The following is a 19,698-nucleotide window of genomic DNA, read 5'->3' on the forward strand; positions in this document are numbered from 1 at the left end:
TGGAAGTATTGCTTCTTCTTCAATTTTTTGGAAGACTTTGAGTAGAATAGGAACCAAGTCTTCTTTGAATGTTTGATAAACAAAGATAAATTTAATAAATTTATCTTTGAAAAATTTGCTGGTATAGCCGTCAGGGCCTGGACTTTTATTTTTGGGGAGGTTTTTAATGGTTTTTTCTATTTCTTCTCTACTGATAGGTCTGTTTAGGCTTTCTGCTTCTTCTTGACTCAGTCTAGGAAGGTAGTATTGTTCTAGGAATTTATCCATTTCTTCTAGGTTGTTGAATTTAGTGGCATAAAGTTTTTCATAGTATTCTACAATAATTCTTTGTATATCTACGGTGTCCGTGGTGATTTCTCCTCTTTCATTTTGTATTTTGTTTATATGAGTTCTTTCTCTTTTTTCCTTGGTAAGTCTTGCCAAGGGTTTGTCAATTTTGTTGATCTTTTCAAAGAACCAGCTCCTTGTTCTATTAATTTTTTCTATAGTTTTTCTGTTCTCTAATTCATTTATTTCTGCTCTGATTTTTATTATCTCCTTTCTTCGGCTGGTTTTGGGTTGTCTTTGTTCTTCTTTTTCTAGGTCCTTAAGGTGGGAAGTTAAGTGGTTCACTTGGGCTCTCTCTTGTTTGTTCATATATGCCTGAAGCGATATGAACTTCCCTCTTATCACTGCTTTTGCTGCATCCCATAGATTCTGATATGTCGTATTGTCATTTTCATTAGTCTGTATATATCTTTTGATCTCTGCACTTATTTCTTCTTTGACCCATTCATTTTTTAAAAGTATGTTGTTTAGTTTCCACATTTTTGTGGGATTTTTTTCCTCTTTTTTGCAGTTGAATTCTAGCTTCAAGGCTTTATGATCAGAAAATATGCTTGGTACAACTTCAATTTTTCTGAATTTGCTGATATTGTTTTTGTGGCCCAACATATGGTCAATTCTTGAGAATGATCCATGTACACTGGAGAAAAATGTATACTCAGTCACTTTGGGATGAAATGTCCTGTAGATGTCTATCATATCCAGGTGCTCTAGTGTTTTGTTTAAGGCCACTATGTCTTTGTTGATTCTCTGTTTGGATGACCGATCTAGAGCCGTCAGCGGTGTATTGAGGTCTCCAAGTATGATTGTATTTTTGTCAGTTTTTGTTTTAAGATCAATAAGTAGCTGTCTTATATATTTTGGTGCTCCTTGGTTTGGTGCATATATATTAAGAATTGTTATGTCTTCTTGATTCAGTGTCCCCTTAGCCATTATGAAATGGCCATTTTTGTCTCTAAGTACTTTTCCTGTCTTGTAGTCAGCATTATCCGATATGAGTATTGCTACACCTGCTTTTTTTTGGATGTTATTTGCTTGGAGTATTGTTTTCCAGCCTTTCACTTTGAATTTGTTTTTATCCTTGTTACTTAGATGAGTTTCCTGTAGGCAGCATACAGTTGGATTTTCTTTTTTAATCCATTCTGCTACTCTGTGCCTTTTTATTGGTGAGTTTAATCTATTTACATTTAGTGTAATTATTGATACTTGTGAGTTCCCTATTGCCATTTTTTATCTTGCTTTCTGTTAGTTTTGTGTCTTGTTTGATCCTTCTCTTTCGTTTTTCTATCTTTTGTTTTTATTTGGTTGTATTCCATACATCTTTCCTCTGTTGCTATCTTTTTTATCTCATGTGCTTCTGTGGTGGTTTTTTCAATGGTGGTTACCTTTGAGTAATGAAAAGGGTCCCTACCCTGTTCATTGTAGCGAACTATTTTGTGAGTACTTTTGCACTCCATCGTCCTTTGCTACTGTTAATCTCCGTCTTCTCCCCCTCTTTCTTTTTGTTGTTGTCACAGTTTAAATTTGGTTTTATTGTGTTCTTCTTGGAGCTTTTACTTGTGGCTCTGTTTTTTTTTGTTCTTTGTATGTGATTGGAGAACCCCCTTTAGTAATTCCTGGAGTGGGGGTTTTCTGATGATAAATTCCCTCATCTTTTCTGTATCTGTGAATGTTTTTGTTTCTCCTTCGTATTTGAAGGATAGCTTTGATGGGTATAGTATTCGTGGCTGAAAGTTCCTCTCTTTCAGGACTTTAAATATTGGGGTCCACTCTCTTCTAGCTTGTAGAGTTTCTGCTGAGAAATCTGATGATAATCTAATGGGCCTTCCTTTATATGTTGTATTCTTCTTTTCCCTGGCTGCCTTGAGAATTTTTTCTTTGCTGTTGGTTTGTGTCAATTTCATTATGATATGCCTTGGAGTAGGTTTGTTGGGGTTAAGAAAACTTGGAGTTCTGTTTGCTTCTTGAACTTGAGGCTTTAGTTCTTTCCACAGGCTTGGGAAGTTCTCATCAATTATTTGTTTAAGTATGTTCTCCATTCCATTTTCTCTCTCTTCTCCCTCTGATATACCTATTATTCTTATGTTATTCTTTTTGATGGAGTCAGATAATTCTTGTAGGGCTATCTCATTTTTTTTAATTTTTGAGTCTCTTTCTTCTTCTCTCTGTTGTGCCTCAAGTTGCTTGTCTTCTATTTCACTAATCCTCTCTTCTATCTGACCTGTTCTATTAGCTAAGCTTGTTACTTCGTTTTTCAGCTCGTGAATTGGAGTTTTTCATCTCTGTTTGATTTGTTTTTATAGTTTCAATTTCCTTGGACATATATTCTTTGTGTTCATGGAGTTGTTTTCTGATTTCCCTATATTGCCTTTCTGTGTTTTCTTGTATATCTCGGAGGATTTTTAGGATTTCTATCTTGAATTCTCTGTCATTTAGCTCCAAGGTTTCCAATATATTAAATTTTTTCTCCATAGATTTTTCCTCATCTAGCTGTGTTACCTCTCTTTCTTTTGTATCCATGATATTCGATTTTCTCTTCCTTAATGGCATCTGAGGGTGGTTTTGTTGATAGTATTAATGAGATTTAATAAAGAATAAAAAGTTAAAAAAAATAAATAAATAACAAATCGAAAAGAGTTGTTTTTTTAAAAAAAAATTAATAATGAAATAAAGAAAAATAAAATAAAATAAAAATTTTTAAAAAAGGAAATTATTCCCCCCCTCTTTTTTTCCTCTCCTCTACTCCCCTCTTTCTTGAGAAAATCTTGTGGTGGACTGTGAGTTATAACAAACAATGCCTGTGATGGAGGGCCTGAATTGGGGAAAAGTAATAAAGGGGCAAAAAAGAGAGAAAGAAAAAAAAAAAAAAAAAAAAAAAAGGAAAAAAAAAAAAAGAAAAAAGAAAAAAAAAAGGGCACAAAAAAGCAAATAAGGAAAATTTGGGTCAAGAATAAAATGATTTGCTTTTAGGTGTTGGTTTTCTAAGAGTTATGATGAGAGGAATAAGAGGAAAATGGAAAAATGGGGGGACAAATTAAAAACTTACTATTGTATTTAGTGGAACAAGAACTAGATAATATGGAGAGCCAGGGATGGGAGCACTGCTAGTGAGTTAAAAAGGTAAAGTAAAACCCCCCCAAAATACCACAAACATAGGTTTGAGTCCCAGATAAGATAATTTGTTTGTTATTGAGGTTTGAATGAGAGGAGATGTAAAGGACAAAGGAAGAAACTAATATAGAGGGAGAAAAGAAAGAGAGAGAGAGAAAAAAAGAGGGAACCACTAAAAGAAGAAAAAAGAAAGGAGAGAGAGAGAGAGAGAGTTAAGGGTTTTGGAGTGCAACCCTCATAGAGAGAAAGGAAGAGAAGAGAAATGATAATGGGAGATGTAACACTTATGGGTAGTGTAGTTCAAGGAGAGGAGAGAGTAAGACCGGTAGAGAGTTAATCGGCCAAATTGGAGGAGGAAAAAAAAGTCTCAAGAATGAAGATAAGAGAAACAAACGAACAAATATAATAAAATGGGATAGGTTATAAAGTCTGCAGATTATTCTTGATTTTGAGAGGTTATCTTCTTGCTTTTTCTTTTCTCTCCCTCTTCCTGGTCGGTGACTCTGTACCCCGGGTTCTGCCCCTTTGGCACGCTCAGGTAGAGGTTTGCAGTTGATAAGTCTCTATGGCAATGTCATGTATTATGCTTTATTCTCGTTGGGAGTCGAGGCTCATTAGCATTTATAGGCTCCGACAGTGAGAGAGTCTGTGTTCCTGGAGCCTTTCTCCTAGTCTTTCCTTCCTCAATTAGTAGCCTGATAGTCCAGGTATGGGGTTGCTGCTGCCTCTGCCTGGATAGTAAGAGGCTCAAATTGCTGGCAACTCCCCACTCTATTTCCACTCAGCACAGGGCTCTGGGTAAGGCTCAGTCAGTCAGAGCTGCTAGCATAATCAGGCGGGCTTTCCGCCCACTCGAAGACCTCTGGCTCTGCCACTCTATCCGGTAACACAAGCGGGCGCCCACTTCCGGGGCGCTTGGAGGAAACTCTCACTCACTGTCTGCAACCAGGATATCCGGCCAGCAGTCTCACGCTCTGAGTGAAACCCCCAACCGCAGGGAAAAGTTGCAGCATTGGAATTGAGTCTCGCTCCGTCCCCGTGTGCGGCTTTTGCAAGGCGCTGGGGCGGCCCGAGATTCCGCTTTGGCCCACACAAAGGCCCCTGACTCTGCCCCTCTCTGCGATAACACGGGCGCGCACTGCCGAGGCACTCGGAGGAATCGCTCACTCCTTATCTGCGCGCGCAAACCAGGATATGAGGCCGGCCGTGGTTCCCTCTGAGTGAAACAGCCTCCAGCACGGAAAATCTCCACCGTTGGGATTAGTTCTCACTCCCTCCCGTGTGTGGCTTTCCCAGGGCGCTGGGGCTGCCCAGAGACTCTGCCCTCAGCCTACAGAAAGGCCTCTGACCCTGCCTCACCGTGGGGCAACACGGGCACCCACTTCCGCGGCTTAGGAAGAAATCTCTCTTCCACTAACTGCGCACCGACCAGGAGACCGGGTAAAATGGCCGCTCCGCTTGTCTTTCTTTGTTTTGGTTTGGCACGAGTGTTAGCTTGTATTGCCCGGGTTGTCACAGGATCAGATTTTCCTCGGCTTGGATCTCTGAGCCACAGCCTGGTTCGGCTGTTTTTGCTGCGGGGGCCTGGATCTATTCACCCCCTTTGCCCGCCTCAGTTTCTATATTCACAGTTACCAGAGAAAGCCGCCCTGTTTAGGTTAGTGAGGAAGGCGGAGCATTTCTTACTCCCTATTTCCTTCGGGGTTTGGTTATATATTTAGCCAATTTTTCACTCAATCATACCTTTGGGTGTATTGCGAAGAATCTGGAAGCTCCAAGTATAGGTTTTTCTGTTTCTGGTTGAAGATCTTGTTGAGTTTTGGGGGAGATTTATCGGTATCGCTTCCTACTCCGCCATTACTCTGACGTCATCATGACTTCTTTTTCTAATAACTCTTAATCTCAAATTAAATATACCCAAATCCTTTTAAAAACATAAAAGAATAAAAATAATAAAATGTTATCAACTTTACCCAAAATGTTAACATTATGCTGTCTAGAACATACAGTAAGTACAAATTAACTGTAATAATGGTTAAGGAGTGCCATAGTATAGTACAAAGAAAAGTGGTTTCAGTGTCAGTAGACATGGGTTATATAGGCCTACCGTGCCTCTAACTCCTTGGTGACATTGGGTAAACAAACCACCATCCTTTCTGGCCTTATATATATCTAAAAGAGGTGTGCATGAGTTACATGGAATGATTCACTATTTGAGTCCTATGATTTTGTATATACTGTAACATGGTATCAGAAAACTTTATCTTATTTTTTTTTTATTTTGGAAAATTTTAAATGTAATTCACAAAAACAGAACAAATTGTGGTGCTTGATGGATTCATCAAGCAACCTCATTCATCGTCACCTTCTGGCCAATTATGCATCTCCAACATCTCCATCCTTTGACCCCTCCCTGAGCCAATCCCAGGCCTTAGATGCTATTTATAAATATAATCCCTCTGCCATTGTTTTGTTAGCACCTGAGGTCTTAGAAATTTTATTTTGTTTTTAAAAAGCCTCAAATTGCTTCACTCTTTTTTTATGTTTAATTGAAAATTTTGAGATAACTGTAGGTTCATATGCCATAATAAGAATTAATCTGAAGGATCCCATGCTCCCTTTGCCCAGTGCCCCCAGTGGCGTGTGCCCAGCCCTACGGTCAGGATGCAGAACAACTCCATCACCACAAGGCTTCCTCCTTTGCCCAGTGCCCCCAGTGGCATGTGCCCACCTCTAGGGTCAGGATGCAGAACAACTCCATCACCACAAGGCTTCCTCCTTTGCCCTTTTGTAACCATACCCATTTCCATCTGTACCCCCCAACATTAACCTCTGTTTCTCATTTCGAAAATTTTATCATTTCAAAAACATTACATAAATGGAACTATATAGTCCATAACATTTTTGTTTTGTTTTTTGTTTCAAGGCAATTTATTTTATTTTTAAATTACAGTTGACATACAGTATTATTATAGTTTCAGATGTACAATATAGTGATTAGACAGTTATATACCTTATAAAGTATTCATCCTGATAAATCTAGTACCTATGTAACACCATACATACCTATTACAATATTATTGACTATATTCCCAATGCTGTACTGCATAACCCTGTGACTATTTTAATAACTGGCAATTTGTACTTCTTAATCCCTTTCATGTTTTTCATTCACCACCCAACCCCCTCCTATTTGGCAACCATCAATTTGTTCTTTGTATCTGTCAGTTTGTTTGTTTCATTTGTTAATTTGTTTTGTTTTTTAGATTCCACAAATGAAATCTTGTTGTATTTGTCATTTTCTGTCTGATTTATTTTACTTAGCATAATGCCCTCTAATTTCATCTATATTGTTGCAAATGTCAAGGTTTCATTTTTTTTTATGGCTGAGTAATATTCCATTGTGTAAGTGCACCACTTCTTTATGCATTGGTCTATCAAAGAACACTTAGGCTGCTTCTATATCTTGGCTATTGTAAACAATGCTGCAGTGAATGTGGGGGTGCATTTATCTTTTCAAATTAGTGTCTTGGGTTTCTTTGAATAAATACCCAGAAGTGGACTTGCTGGGTCATATGGTAATTCTATTTTTAATTTTTGAGGAACCTCAATATGTTTTCTATAGTGGCTGCACGGATGTATTATGCCACCAACAATGCACAGGATTCCCTGTATGTACTATACATCCTCACCAACATTTGTTATTTGCTAATTTATTTATGATAGTTATTCTGACAGGTCTGAAGTGATACTTTATTGTGGTTTTAATTTGCATTTCTCTGATGCTTAGTGATGTTGAACATCTTTTCATATGTCCATTGGCCATCTGTATGTCCTCTTGGGAGAAATGTCTGTTTAGGTCCTTGGCTCATTTTTAAATTAGATTCTTTGTCCTTGAGTGTTAAGTTGTATGAATTCCTTTTATATTTTGGATGTTAACCCCTTATCTAATATACTATTACTGAATATCTTTTCATATTCAGAAGGTGGTCTTTTCATTTTGTTGATAGTTTCCTTTGTTGTACAAGACCTTTTTAGTTTGATGTAGTCTCATTGGTTTATTTTTTCTTTGTTTCCCTTGCCTGGGGACACATATCCAAAACAATATTTCTAAGAGCAGTGTCAAAGATTTTAGTGTCTGTGTTTTCTAATAGGATTTTTGTGGTTTCAGTTTTTACATTTAGGTCTTTAACTCATTTTGACTTTATTTTTATATGTGGTATAAAAAATGTTGTCTGGTTTCTTTCTTTCTTTTTTTTTTTTTTTTTTGTTGTTGTTGTATGCATCTGTTCAGTTTTCCCAATACCATTTATTGAAGAGACTGTATATTCTTGTATATTCTTTTCTTCTTTGTCATAGATTAATTGACCACATAGGAATGGGTTTATTTTGGGGTTATCTATTCTGTTCCACCGATTTATATGTCTGTTTTTATGCCAGTACCATGATGTTTTGATTACTGTAGCCTTATGATTAACTTTGATATGAATTATCATGGTATTTACAAATTTGTTCTTCTTTCTCAAGATTGCTTTGGTTATTTGGGGTCTTTGTGATTCCATATAAATTTTGTGATTATTCTGTTATAGTTCTATGAACAATGCCATTGGTATTTTGATAAGGATTACATTGAATTTATAGATTGCTTTGAGTAGTATGAACCTTTCAATAATAATGTTAATGAGGATAGTGTATTCTTTCACTTATTTGTATCTTTTTCAATGTCTTATAGTTTTCTGAGTACATGTCTTTTAACTGCTTGGTTAAATTTATTCCTAGAAATTTTATTGTTTTGGATTGGCTTTTATAATGTTCATAATTCCTGGGAGATTCATCCAGGTAGTTGTGTGTGACAAGTTTGCTGATCTCATTGCTGAATAGTGTGGAATGATGTACCACAGTTTGTTTAACCACAACTTATTAAAGAACAACTGACCAGTTTCAAGTTTTTGGCTGTTCTGAATAAAACTGCCATGAACATTTATGTAGTTTTTTTTTCTCATTACTCTACTGCATCCCAGTCCAACGCTCTACCCACTGTGCCACCGCCTGGCCAGGCTTCTCATTACTTTAGGATAAACACCCAAGAGTGTAATTGGTGGGTTGTATGATAAGTACATGTTTAGTTTTATCAGAAATTGCCATATGGTTTTATATTCCAAGCAGGATGTATGAATGCTCTAGTTTCTCTGAATCTTCCCCAACACTTGAAGGTATCACTATTTATTTTAGTCATCCTAATAGATATGTGGTGCTATCTCATTGTAGTTTTAATTTTCATTTCCCTGATGGGTCATGATGTTGAATATCTTTTTCTTATGCTTATTTTTCATTGTGTATCATCTTTGGCAATCTTCTGCATTTTTACCCCTCCATTTGTCTTTTTTCAAACTTGAACTGGTAAATGGTCTGTGAAATTAATTATAATGTACTTAGGTGGGAGGAAAAGACCTGCTGCTGAAATAGAGAATATTGCTTACTCTTGTCTTCAGCTCAGTGTTAGAGTCTATGGCAATATGAAGCTGAACAAGAAAAGAAGCTTAGTCTTGAATCTCAGATAGTTCTAAAACTATCTTAACACTTTTGGAAAGGGAAGCAAAAAATATGTACTTGTCTGTGATTTCAGAATTGTATGACTTTAAGGTATTATATTTACATGGGTATCATACAGGTGAACACAAATGATGGACAGAGCCTAGCAGACTCAGGCCAAGGATTCAAATTCATTTAATATGAGTTAAGTATACAAATATATCTTTGCCATAGATGGCTTCCCAGAGCAAGGGACAGGGTGACACAACAACACTCCCAATAGAGAAGTAGCACTCCAGCCTTCAAATCCAACAGAAGCACTCCGCTGCCCATGGGAGCAGTGACTAGAGTGACACAGCTGACAAGCTCTTCCAGAAGCTTCTTCTGTCACTTCTTAGTCATTGGGCCTCCTAACTCTTCCAGAGAATGCAGATCTCTGTCTAATCGATCAACAGTTGTAGGAAGCCGGTGTCAATCCCAGCACATAGCTGAGTGCTTTTTTTTTTATAAATAAATTTTTATTAATGTTAATGGGGTGACATCAATAAATCAGGGTACATATATTCAAAGAAAACATGTCCAGGTTATCTTGTCATTCAATTATGTTGCATACCCATCACCCAAAGGCAGATTATCCTCCGTCACCCTCTATCTAGTTTTTTTTGTGCCCCTCCCGGTCCCCCTTCCCCTCTCCCTCCTTCCGTCCCATGTCCCCCCTGCCCTCCATCCCCGGTAACCACCACACTCTTGTCCATGTCTCTTAGTCTTGTTTTTATGTCCCACCAATGTATGGAATCATGTAGTTCTTGGTTTTTCTGATTTAATTATTTCACTCTGTATAATGTTATCAAGATCCCACCATTTTGTTGAAATGATTCAATGTCATCATTTCTTATGGCTGAGTAGTATTCCATAGTGTATAAGTGCCACATCTTCTTTATCCAGTCTTCTATTGATGGGCTTTTTGGTTGTTTCCATGTCTTGGCCACTGTGAACAATGCTGTAGTGAACATGGGGCTACATGTGTCTTTACATATCAATGTCTCTGAGTTTTGGGGGTATATATCTACTAGAGGGATTGCTGGGTCATAAGGTAGTTCTATTTTCAGTTTTTTGAGGAACCACCATACATTATTCCATAATGGTTGTACTACTTTACATTCCCACCAGCAGTGAATGAGAGTTCCTTTTTCTCCACAGCCTCTCCAACATTTGCTATTACCTGTCTTGTTGATAATAGCTAATTTAACAGGTGTGAGGTGGTACCTCATTTTGCATTTCTCTAATAACTAATGAAGATGAGCATCTTTTCATCTATCTGTTGGCCATTTGTATTTCTTCCTGGGAGAAGTGTCTGTTCATGTCCTCTTCCCATTTTTTATTGGATTGTTTGTTTGTTTGTTGTTGCGTTTTATGAGTTCTTTGAATATTTTGGATATTAGGCCGTTATCTGAGCTGTTGTTTGAAAATATCATTTCCCATTTAGTTTGCTGTCTGTTTATTTTGTTGTCAGTTTCTCTTGCTGAGCAAAAACTTCTTAGTCTGATGTAGTACCATTCATTTATCTTTGCCTTCACTTCCCTTGCCTTTGGAGTCAAATTCATGAAATGCTCTTTAAAACCCAGGTCCATGAGTTTAGTACCTATGTTTTCTTCTATGTACTTTATTGTTTCAGGTCTTATATTTAGGTCTTTGATCCATTTTGAATTAATTTTAGTACAAGGGGACAAACTGTAGTTGAGTTTCATTCTTTTGTATGTGGCTTTCCAGTTTTTCCAGCACCATTTGTTGAAGAGGCTTTCATTTCTCCATTGTGTGTTGTTGGCCCCTTTATTGAAAATTATTTGACCATATGTATGTGGTTTTATTTCTGGACTTTCTATTCTGTTCCATTGGTCTGAGTGTTTATTTTTCTGCCAATACTATGCTGTTTTGATTGTCATGGCCCTATAATATAGTTTGAAGTCAGATATTGTAATGCCCCCAGCTTCATTCTTTTTCCTTAGGATTGCTTTGGCTATTCGAGGTTTTTTATAGTTCCATATAAATCTGATGATTTTTAGTTCCGTTTCTTTAAAAAATGTCATAGGAATTTTTATGGGAATTGCATTAAATTTATAAATTGCTTTGGGTAATATGACTATTTTGATTATATTTATTCTTCCTAAGAACAAGGAATATATTTCCATCTCATTGTATCTTTTTCGATTTCCTTTAACAATGCTTTGTAGTTTTCATTATATAGGTCCTTTACATTCTTTGTTATGTTTATTCCTAGGTATTTTATTTATTTTTTGTTGCAATCGTGAAGGGGATTATTTTTTTCAATTCGTTTTCTAATATTTTATTGTTGGCATATAGAAAGGCTATGGACTTTTGTATGTTAATTTTGTATTCTGTGACCTTACTGTATTGGTTTATTGTTTCTAGTAATCTTTTTGTGGAGTCTTTGGGGTTTTCGATGTATAGGATCATATCATCTGCAAAAAGTGATACCTTTACTTCTTCTTTTCCAATATGGATGCCTTTTATTTCTTTTTCTTGTCTGATTGCTCTGGCTGGAACCTCTAGTACCACATTAAATAACAGTGGAGAGAGTGGACAACCCTGACTTGTTCCTGATTTAAGATGGAAAGTCCTCATTTTTATGGCATTTAATATGATGTTAGCTGCTGGTTTATCATATATGGCCTTTATCATGTTGAGATATTTTCCTTCTATACCCATTTTGTTGAGTGTCTTAAACATAAAGTTGTGTTGTATTTTATCGAATGCCTTTTCTGCATCTATTGATAAGATCATGTGGTTTTTGTTCTTTGTTTTGTTGTTATGGTGTATTACGTTAACCGTTTTACGTATGTTGAACCATCCTTGAGATTCTGGGATGAATCCCACTTGATCATGATGTATTATTTTTTTATTATGTTGTTGTATTCGATTTGCTAATATTTTGTTTAGTATTTTAGCATCTGTATTCATTAGATATATTGATCTGTAGTTTTCTTTTTTTGTGCCGTCCTTGCTAGGTTTCAGTATGAGGGTTATGTTGGCCTCATAAAATGTGTTTGGAAGTATTGCTTCTTCTTCAATTTTTTGGAAGACTTTGAGTAGAATAGAAACCAAGTCTTCTTTGAATGTTTGATAGAATTCACTAGTATGACCATCTGGGCCTGGACTTTTACTTTTAGGGAGGTTTTTAATAATTTTTTCTATTTCTTCCCTGCTAAATGGTCTGTTTAGGCTTTCTGCTTCTTCTTCACTCAGTCTAGGAACGTTGTATTGTTCTAGGAATTTATCCATTTCTTCTAGATTGTTGAATTTGATGGCACATAGTTTTTCGTAATATTCTACAATAATTCTTTGTATATCTATGATGTCTGTGGTGATTTCTCCTCTTTCATTTTGGATTTTGTTTATATGAGTCCTTTCTCTATTTTTCTTGGTAAGTTTTCCAAGGGTTTGTCAATTTTGTTGATCTTTTCAAAGAACCATCTCCTTGTTTTATTAATTTTTTCTATAGTTTTTCTGTTCTCTATTTCATTTATTTCTGCTCTGATTTTTATTATTTTCTTTCTTCGGCTGGTTTTGGGTTGTCTTTGTTCTTCTTTTTCTAGTTCCTTAAGGTGTGAAGTTAAGTGGTTTACTTCGGCTCTCTCTTGTTTGTTCATATATGCCTGAAGTGACATGAACTTCCCTCTTATCACTGCTTTTGCTGCATCCCATAGATTCTCATATGTCCTATTGTCATTTTAATTAGTCTGTATATATCTTTTGATCTCTGCACTTATTTCTTCTTAGACCCATTCATTTTTTAAAAGTTTGTTGTTTAGTTTCCACATTTTTGTGGGTTTTTTTCCCTCTTTTTTGCAGTTGAATTCTAGTTTCAAGGCTTTATGATCATAAAATATGCTTGGTACACTTTCAGTTTTTCTGAGTTTGCTGATGTTATTTTTGTGGCCCAACATATGGTCAATTCTTGAGAATGTTCCATGTACACTAGAGAAAAATGTATACTCTGTCACATTGGGATGAAATATCCTGTAGATGTCTATCATATCCAGATGCTCTAGTATTTCATTTAAGGTCAATATATCTTTATTGATTCTCTGTTTGGATGACCGATCTAGAGCCGTCAGTGGTGTACTGAAGTCTCCAAGTATGATTGTATTTTTGTCAGTTTTTGTTTTTAGGTCAATAAGTAACTGTCTTATATATTTTGGTGCTCCTTGGTTTGGTGCATATATATTAATAATTGTTATGTCTTCTTTTTTTTTTTTTTTTCTGAAGCTCGAAACGGGGAGAGAGAGTCAGACAGACTCCCGCATGCGCCCAACCGGGATAACCTGGCACACCCACCAGGGGGCGATGCTCTGCCCTTCCAGGGCATCGCTTTTGCAACCAGAGCCATTCTAGCCCCTGGGGCAGAGGCCAAGGAGCCATCCCCAGCGCTTGGACCATCTTTGCTCCAATGGAGCCTCGGCTGCGGGAGGGGAAGAAAGAGACAGAGAGGAAGGAGAGGGGGGGCTGGAGAAGCAGATGGGCGCTTCTCCTTTGTGCCCTGGCCGGGAATCGAACCCGGGATTTCTGCATGCCAGGCTGACGCTCTACCACTGAGCCAACCGGTCAGGGCTGTTATGTCTTCTTCATTAGCGTCCCCTTAATCATTATGAAATGACCATTTTTTTCTCTGAGTACTTTTTCTGTCTTGTAGTCAGCATTATTAGATATGAGTATTGCTACACCTGCTTTTTTTGGATGTTATTTAATTGGAGTATTGTTTTCCAGCCTTTCACTTTGAATTTGTTTTTATCCTTGTTGTTTAGATGTGTTTCTTGTAGGCAGCATATAGTTGGATTTTCTTTTTTAATCCATTCTGCTACTGTGTGTCTTTTTATTGGTGAGTTTAATCCATTTACATTTAGTGTAATTATTGACACTTGTAGGTTCACTATTGCCATTTTATAAATTGCTTTCTGTTAGTTTTATATCTTTTGATTCTTTTATTTTGTTTTTTTATCATTTGTTTTTGTTTTTTGTATTCCATACTTCTTTCTTCTGTTGCTACCTTTTTTAAGTCATGTTCTTCTGTGGTGGTTTATTCAAGGGTGGTTACCATTAAGTAATAAAAAGGGTTCCTACCATATTCATTGTAGTACCGTATCTTATGAGTGTTTCTTCACTTCATCGTCCTTTGCTACTGTAAATTTCTGTCCTCTCCCTTATTTTTTTTTGTTTTTGTTGTCATAGTTTAAATTTGGTTTTATTGTGTTCTTGGTGGAGCTTTTACTTGTAGTTTTGTTCTTAGAATCTGGTTGGAAAACCCCCTTTAGTATTTCCTGGAGTGGGAGTTTTCTGATGATAAATTCCCTCATCTTTTCTGTATTTGTGAATGTTTTTATTTCTCTTTCGTATTTGAAGGATAGCTTTGATGGTTATAGTATTCTTGGCCGAAAGTTTCTCTTTATCAGGACTTTAAATATTGGGGTCCACTCTTTTCTAGATTGTAGAGTTTCTGCTGAGAAATTTGATGATAATCTAATAGGCCTTTCTTTATATGTTGTATTCTTCTTTTCCCTGGCTGCCTTGAGAATTTTTTCTTTGTCCTTGGTTTGGGCCATTTTCATTATGATGTACCTTGGAGTAGGTTTGTTGGGGTTAAGAAAACTTGGTGTTCTGTTTGCTTCTTGAATTTGAGGCTTTAGTTCTTTCCACAGGCTTGGGAAGTTCTCGTTTATTATTTCTTTGAATATATTCTCCATTCCATTTTCTCTCTCTTCTCCCTCTGATATACCTATTATTCTTATGTTAGTCTTTTTGATGGAGTCAGACAATTCCTGTAGGGCTTTCTCATTTTTTAAAATTTTTGAGTCTCTTTCTTCTTCTCTCTGTTGTGCCTCAAGTTGCTTCTCTTTTATGTCACTAATCCTACCTTCTATCTGGCCTGTTCTATTAGCTAAGCTTGTTACCTCAATTTTCAGTTCATGAATTGAGTTTTTCATCTCTGTTTGATTTGTTTTTATAGTTTCAATTCCCTTGGTAATATATTCTTTGTGTTCGTTGAGTTGTTTTCTGAGCTCCCTAAATTGCCTTTCTGTGTTTTCTTGTATATCTCTGAGTATTTTTAGGATTTCTATTTTAAATTCTCTGTCATTTAGCTCCAAGGTTTCATATATATTAAATTTTTTCTCCATAGATTTTTCCAGATCTATCTGTGCTACTTCTCTATCTTTTGTATCCATGATATTCGATTTCCTTTTTCTTAATGGTATCTCAGGGTAGTCTTGTTGATAGCATTGAGATTAATAAATAATAAAAAGTTAAAAAAAGTGAAAAAAATGGAAAAAAAGAAACACAAAACATACCAATAATAATTTATTACTCCCCCCCCCCTTTTCTTTCTTCTCTTTGCCTCCTCTCTCCTCCTCCTTAGGAAAATATCGTGATGAAATGTGAATTATATTATGCTAAATGGAACAAAAACTGCCTATAATGGAGGGCCTGATTTTGGGGGAAGTGTTAAGGGAAAGAAAAGGAAGTAGGGTCCCACAAAATGCAAAAAAGGAAAAATTTGGGTCAAGTATATAATGATTTGCTTGTAAGTGATGGTCGACTAAGAGATATAATGAGAGGGATAAGAGGGAAACAGGAAAAAGGAAAAAAAATAACTATTGTATTAAGTGGAGCAAAAACTAAATAGAATGTAGATCCTGGGTTGGGAGGAATGCTAATGAGTTAAAAAACGAAGTAAAAAGCACCCAAAATGCCACAGAAAAAAAACTTCTGTCCCAAATTAAATAATTTGTTCATGATTGAGGATTGAATGAGAGGAAAAGTAAAAGGAGAAAAAAAGAAACTAATATAGAGGGAGAAATAAGAGAAAGGGGAAAAGGAAAAGAAGAAAAAAGAAAAAAACAAAGAGAGAGAGAGAGAGAGAATTAATGGTTTTGGAGTGTAACCCTCATGGAGAGTAAGAAAGAAGAAAAGAAATAAAATGTAACACTTATTCGTAGTGTAGTTCAAGAAGAGGAAAGGTTACGACGGACAAAGAATAAAAGGACCAAGGTGGAGGAAATAGAAATAATAATAATAAAGGCAAGAAGATCAAAGAAACAAAAAAATAATGGAACAAGTTATAAAGTCTGTTGATTTTTCTTGATTTTGAGAGGTTAACTTCTTTCTTTTTCTTTCCTCTCCCTCTTCCTGGTCAGTGACTCTGTACCCCAGGCTCTGCCCCTGTGGCATGCTTAGGTAGAGGTTTGCAGTTGATAAGTTTCTTTGGCGATGTCATATATTAGGCTTCAGTTTCATTGATAGTCAAGGCTTGTTAGCATTTGCAGGTTCCGACAATGAGAGTCCTTTTTCCTAGAGCCTCTCTCCTAGACTCTCCTTCCTGAATTAGCAGCCTGATGATCCAGCTCTGAGGCTGCTGCTGCCTCTGCCTTCGCCTTCAGTGTGTGGAACTCCCGGATGCTCCAAGGATAGATTTTTCTGTGTCTGGTTGATGAACTTGTTGAAATTTTGGGGAGATTTGTCGGTCACGCTTCTCACGGTGCCATTTCTCTGACATCACTCCCCTGAGTGCTTAATCTGAGTTTGAGTGAAGGACATTCTTTCCTGAGTTTTTATCTTCCGTAGCAGGACTGAGTTCAGATTATAGTTTATTTCTATAGTTTTCTGCAGAAATTAAGGACCCAATTCAATATTTACTTAAGGATTTGTGTTAGATGGATTAATGATCTAAATTTAAATTTAAAAACATGTGCATGTGTGTGAATATGTGTGTGTAGAATAGAGGAGATGAATATTTTTATAACTTTAAGGTGAAACATAGGAGGCCTTTTTTTTTTTCCCCCTGTATTTTTCTGAAGCCAGAAACGGGGAGAGACAGTCAGACAGACTCCCACATGCACCCAACCGGGATCCACCCGGCACGCCCACCAGGGGGCGATGCTCTGCTCACCAGGGGGCGATGCTCTGCCCCTCCAGGGCGTCGCTCTGTTGTGACCAGAGCCACTCTAGTGCCTGGGGCAGAGACCGAGGAGCCATCCACAGCTCCCGGGCCATCTTTGCTCCAATGGAGCCTCGGCTGCGGGAGGGGAAGAGAGAGCCAGAGAGGAAGGAGAGGGGGAGGGGTGGAGAAGCAGACGGGCACTTCTCATGTGTGCCCTGGCTGGGAATCAAACCCAGGACTTCTGCACGCCAGGCCGACGCTCTCCCACTGAGCCAACCGGTCAGGAGGAGGCCTTTTAAATGAAGTCAAGTAACTCAGAAGCTGCAAACAGAAAATATATAAATTTAACCACATAAAAGTAAAAAAAAAAAAACCCTTTATCTTAAAATGTACAAGAATCAAAGTTAAAACTTAGTGAAAGTGTTTTATATACACATACACGTACATATCACATATTCTTTCTCACTTGTTTTTCTATAGTGATAAATATATATATAATATATAGAGATAGATGTATAGATATATATCCAGTAATAAGTTATTATAATATACAAAGAATTTATATAATTTGATAAGAAAAATACAAATGAAATATCAGAAAATAAGCTAAGTAAGAACAGGCAAATCATAGAAGAATAAAAATCACCTATAAACAGATGATGGTCACATTCACTAGTAATCAAGAAAATAGAAATTCAATGACATTTAGAAATTCATCAAATAGGCAAAAATTTAAAACCACAAATAACATTCAGTACTAATGGGATATGGGAAAGAACATTCTCATACATTTTTGCTGCAAATGCAGTTTGTTGAGGACAGATTAGCACTGTCAAAATTCAAAGTGCACATACCCTTTTATAGTGATGCATTCTTCAGGAATCTGCACCATAGAAAACAGAGGTATAACAGAGGATATATGTGCTAAGATAGTCACTGCAGCATTTATTGTAGTAGCAGAAAATGGTAATCAACCTAAAATATCTAGCAATACAGAACTATTTTAAAAAGAACCGTGGGATCATCAGTGGAATGCAGTGAAACCATTAAAAGGAGCAAAATCTATAGCACTGATATGGCAGCACATAGTAGGATGTCAATGAGTGAAAAATAAAATTAGTAACACACGTATATACAGCATAATTTAACTGGTAGTAGGTAGGTGGGTGGATGGGTGATGGGTGTATGTGTGTGTGTGTATTTGTAGACCAATAAATTTTTAAAATGTCTGTGAAATACACACTGACCTTTCTAAAAATGGTTATAAATCTGAGGACTAGAAGTGCTGCATCAAGGAGAATTTTACTTTCATTTTATGCACTTATGCAGTGCCTGCTATTATTTCTTTTTATCACAAAGATGTAATGTTTTATAATGTTAAAAAAGATATAAGCGCTAACCAACCCAGTCATTGACCAAAAGGAAAGAATTCTGTTAAAAGAACTGCTTTAGCCCTGGCCGGTTGGCTTAGCGGTAGAGCGTCAGCCTAGCGTGCGGAGGACCCGGGTTCGATTCCCGGCCAGGGCACATAGGAGAAGCGCCCATTTGCTTCTCCACCCCTCCGCCGCGCCTTCCTCTCTGTCTCTCTCTTCCTCTCCCGCAGCCAAGGCTCCATTGGAGCAAAAGATGGCCCGGGCGCTGGGGATGGCTCTGTGGCCTCTGCCCCAGGCGCTAGAGTGGCTCTGGTCGCAATATGGCGACACCCAGGAGGGTCGCAACATGGCGACGCCCAGGATGGGCAGAGCATCGCCCCCTGGTGGGCAGAGCGTCGCCCCCTGGTGGGCGTGCCGGGTGGATCCCGGTCGGGCGCATGCAGGAGTCTGTCTGTCTCTCCCTGTTTCCAGCTTCAGAAAAATTAAAAAAAAAAAAAAAAAAAAAAAAGAACTGCTTTAAAAGAAGGTATAGATAACTTTGACTAATGCAAATTAAATAAACAAATGGATACACCTCTTTCTTGCTACTGTATTAATTTTCTGTGCCTGGAATATTTATTTCAGTGATTTCTCTCATTATTTAATTCATTGTGTTTAACTGATGGTATTTTGGGGAATTTAAGGAAAAACTATTTTGTACCTATGGCCAGTTATTAATCTCCCCCAATGAATTGATGGTAAGTGGGGAATTAGTAAAGCAGACACAGATCTGGAGAGTAGTCTTTGGCTTTATTATCTCCACCGCAATCTTTATTTCATATTGATAAAAGTTTGAGATCTTTCTGATTGTTCATTGTCATTCCTACTATTGTGATGAGAGGTAGAAACAAGCCAAACTTAAGTACTTCTTTCCTTCTACTAAATTAATTTCAAAGGAAATTCTTCAATCCAAGTAAATAAGTGAATGTGGGAGGAATAGAATTCTGACTCAACATGTCTATTTAATTATTTCTAAACATTAAGATACATTATTAAGAAACCTTCACACATCATTAAAAAATTAGCCCGTAAAGAATGATTAGGTGAGACGTGAACTGGCTATAACCATCTCTGCTCACAAAACCCTTTTTAAGTTGGCATTAATATTTGCCTTCTACTCTTTTATTATAAATCAAGATTTATTGTAGAAGTATACCAAAAATGGCACAATAATAGAACAGATTCAGCTCAGGTTTTGAAATGTACCTAACAAACTCAACCTCTTGCAAAATAACTTTTTTATTCAAAATGGAACTGGGAATTGTTCAGCACACAATGAATCATCTTTTGGCAAGTACAATAGAATCTTTAGGGATATTTCACAGCCTCTTGTTCAATTGTTAGGATGTTTTTAGCTTTCACAGGTAG

The 19,698-nt window shown here is 36.9% G+C and overlaps 1 protein-coding gene across 4 annotated transcripts in view; it reads left to right on the top strand.

The window, feature by feature from the left end:
• The window catches only part of ATG10 (autophagy related 10), a 446,721-nt gene that overhangs the window by 284,047 nt on the left and 142,976 nt on the right, over window positions 1-19,698 (top strand). The gene's annotated exons all lie outside the window — the stretch shown is intronic.

The sequence above is a fragment of the Saccopteryx bilineata genome, chromosome 4, assembly GCF_036850765.1.
Source record: "Saccopteryx bilineata isolate mSacBil1 chromosome 4, mSacBil1_pri_phased_curated, whole genome shotgun sequence".
NCBI classification, from domain to species: Eukaryota; Metazoa; Chordata; class Mammalia; order Chiroptera; family Emballonuridae; genus Saccopteryx; species Saccopteryx bilineata.